This window comes from Amblyomma americanum, chromosome 1 (assembly GCF_052857255.1).
Source record: "Amblyomma americanum isolate KBUSLIRL-KWMA chromosome 1, ASM5285725v1, whole genome shotgun sequence".
Classification (NCBI taxonomy): domain Eukaryota; kingdom Metazoa; phylum Arthropoda; class Arachnida; order Ixodida; family Ixodidae; genus Amblyomma; species Amblyomma americanum.
In genome coordinates, this window is record NC_135497.1 from 373,408,321 (window position 1) to 373,411,950 (window position 3,630).

General features: G+C 44.3%; 1 long non-coding RNA gene across 1 annotated transcript; it reads right to left on the reverse strand.

The window, feature by feature from the left end:
* Nucleotides 1-538: 538 nt before the first annotated feature.
* On the reverse strand, nt 539-1,258 carry LOC144101245 (uncharacterized). Its single transcript, XR_013307970.1, has 3 exons — nt 993-1,258; nt 841-914; nt 539-771 (listed from the first exon to the last, which is right to left on the reverse strand). It is a non-coding gene; the product is annotated as an uncharacterized LOC144101245 (long non-coding RNA).
* Between the last annotated feature and the right edge of the window lie 2,372 nt (nt 1,259-3,630).

A 3,630-nucleotide genomic window follows, 5' to 3' on the forward strand; every position in this document is an offset into this window, starting at 1 on the left:
GGGGCTACACTTCGCCGCGGAGTGACACTGTTCCCACAGTTACGTCAGCGAACCTAGTCAGCGCATGCACCATCGGTGGGCATGCACCATCGCGCTCTAGTGCATTGCAACCCGCAAGGACCGGCCACACGCGCGCGCAAAAGATGTGCGGCTCCTCTTGTTTACGCAGTGAAGTAGTTTTCGTGGAAGATGTTAGCGCAAATTAGAAAAAAAAAATGCCATCTGCCCCCAGCGCTCCAATTTGCTTTGTCAGTGCCTCCCTACGGAACTGTGCTTGCACTCCATTCACGCGTAGAGCAGACAAACGCCATGCTACAATTCAGCAAGCCGTTTGTAGAATAGAAGTGCAGCTTGGCTCTGGGCCAATAATTAAGGGTAGCGTACACAGCACGTGCATTCTGCTCAGCCCAGGCATGGCAGAAAAGGAAGCACGCTTGTAGGCTTTGCAAGGCACATCAAATGGAGACAGAAAGCAATTCACTTTTCACTTGAATTTATTGACACTCACTTCATTGAAGTTACCATCCTTGTAGCTAGAACTCCAGGCGCAAACGACGCTTCAACACAAAACGCAAACTCGAACACAGCAAAAGTTTGCCGAAGCTGTGCATCGTAATGTATGTTGAACGCCCAGTAGAGTTCAAAAACACAAGCCAAAGCTGAAATGAAATCTACGGTGTCCACTTTAAGACCTTCCACTGCCGCCACCTGCGGAAATAGCTGGAACGGATCGCCAGCGGCGACAACAGATGGGAACTTGCAGTTCTCCTCCTACACAAAAAAAAGACGAAAAAAGTAATTGGGTAGATATGGTTTATACTCATGCTATGACAACCTTACCTGGCTGAAAAACCGTTTGGGATTTTCTTTCACAAAACAGGGCATCAGCTGCAGCACAGCGCTTGCGAAGCAATCTGGAAATAACAATTTAAATGTCAGTATGAATAGTGGAGCACATTTCACGTTTAACAGAAACAGTCTATTGCCCTCACACTTCTTTTCTTCTTCGCTCATTGCTCGTGAGCTGGCTTCGTCATGGGCTTTAATTATTGCCGCGGCACTCTTCAGCTTTCGGGCTCTCTCCAGCAGTCTCTCTCCGTGCTTATTAATGAAAGAAAGGAGATTTTCTTCTCCGTTTTGCTTTGTGATTCTCGTGAACTCCTCGTGTACCTGCATGACAAAAGAAAGGTAGTTGCCTTCATAACTATTCACTCATTGAAAGGGAGACTGTCTAATCGATGTTTGCGCGGTCACGTGCTGTTGCACGTTTACACGGGCTTTACACAGCGATATTGGCATCTAACAAGGGACACGTGAGCGAAATGCTATGGAAGGCAACAGATGAAAGATACATACAGCTTCTAGTGTTGCTAGTGTCGGGTACTCGGCTATCACCTCCAGGACTGTAGCATTGCTTTGTGCCATCCATCTTCTTCTTTCTGCAAAAGTACGCCTCATGGCGTCTTGCAAGCGGGGAATGTTTTGGTCCTCCACACATTTTCTTGTTTCTTTTTTCATGAACTCTTTTAGCGCCTGGATAGAATGCTCGTCCTCTGTATCGTTAACGGGGATTTCCTAAAGAAAACAAAACATTACTATCGTCGCATTCTTAATTGTCGCACACATGGTATCACAAATGCTGGATTTCTAAACTTACCCCTCTCTTAGTTGCCGCCTTTGATGCCACGATGGGGCATCCTCCAGCACTTCTTCTTGCCTTTTTTCTTGCATCATTCACTTCCTCAACGTCTGTAATTTTTCGGCGTTCATTCTTGGTTCGGAATTTGAGCGCTATCTGCCAAGACCCCTGTTGATGAAAAACGACTTCATGGTCAAAACAAACCTTCTGCTGAAGAAAAACGTACGTCTGGGATTAAGAAGAAAAAAAGCCGGCACTTGTACTTGGCATAAATTTGAAAAGAATAAAATAGTCTTACAAAACTTGAGCCCGTCTTATCAGAGAGCACTGGGTGCTTTATCACAAGACGTCTGGCTGCTTCCGCGTATAAATTTCCAGGGTACCTGTTTCAAGACAGAAGAATGACTGTTACACATGAGCACCAACACCGAAATAAAAACTAATAAGTAGCATCTTTGGGCGCATTGCCATAAGGGCTCACAAGCTGGCTCTATCCCTATTAACTTCAGGAAAACAGATCGGAAAAGAGAGGTGACTTCTCAAAAATTTTCATCGCGAGCCTAATTAAAGTCTTTTCGATCATTCACTCCCACTAAATTATGTGTTAAACTTCTGACACCGGCTACAGAGGCAAGCAGTGAAGCATGTTTGTCAGCTTCCTGCCTTCAGACATAGAGTGAGACCACCTAATCACATAAAACCACTGGTCTAGCTTAGAATCAAAATCGTACAACTTACGGTCCGTAAGAAAGCAGGTCTGCGTGAAGCCACCGAATTATGGCGCGGCGCAGATCACTCGAAACTTCTGCGCTCTCCGAAATTTGTGCAAGCTGCCTAGATATATGGTAAGGCATTTCCGGCAAACAGTAGTTGTGTTTCTCCTTCTGCAGAAGTCGCGCGGTTTCTCTGTAATGAAAGAAAACAAACATGCGAAACGGTATTCATGGGGGTGTTTTCGAATTGTGCGTTTGCTCTCGCGATCCATTTAGGTGAACGTGACCACTTGCAACGGCGTGGGATGCGAGTTCACATCTTAAGCTTGTAATTTAGTCGTGTTATGATCGAAACTTTTACGCCTCAATAAACAAGCTTAGATGTTAACGGTAGAAACAAAAAAAACTTCCATTTTTCCTACCTGATACCTGTCGCCGGTGGAGGTGTTTCCATGTTGAGGGCATCTCCAAGGTCGTTTTCGACTATCACGTTGAGCTTACTGTGCTCTTGCACAACGCTTTCGGAGTCCATGTCAACGAACTCTTCAAAGTCCTTGTCGTACAGCTGCGGTAGATGCGTTTTACATTGTTTTTTTTTACGGTTCGTGATGTCCCCGCCACACACAGAACAACAGGAAAGGCTAAAAGGAAAGCCGAGTTGCTCAGCGTATGTTTAAGTTCAAGTCGTCATGGAGTCACTGATAAAAATCTATCTACATTACGAGAGATGTTTGAGATGTTTGCATGCTTACGAATCTTAATAGCTCTGAGGGGCTAACATATAGCTGAGCACGGAGGCAAAACAAGAATAAAAACAAAGGTGACTGTGCTGGAAATAGGCTGTGTCGTGAAGAATGCTCTCATTTCAATTTGAACTAGAGGCCGTATACACGGCAATAATCATTTTGCAAAAACATAATTTTGCATCTTTACCACTGATGAGCAAACAAACGTTTTTGATATACATTTCGTCCTCGCTATCACGATTTCCTGAATTCGGAAAAGCCGGTTTGTAAAATATGCCTACATACGTAGAATACATGCTACATCTAAAGTTGACGAACAAGCTTTTAACTATTATCTTTTCACTTATCATGCGAGGCTAAACAGCTAAACATTTATTTTGCGTTTGCAAGCAAAAGAAGACGAGAATAACATTTTATCTTACCTGTATTCTCGCTGAAACTGGAATGAACTGCTGAAGGTCAGATTCCATTAGCGCTTGAAGTACGTCGCTTTCTCGGAACGCACCTCCAACGTTTATGACTTTTCTGCGGT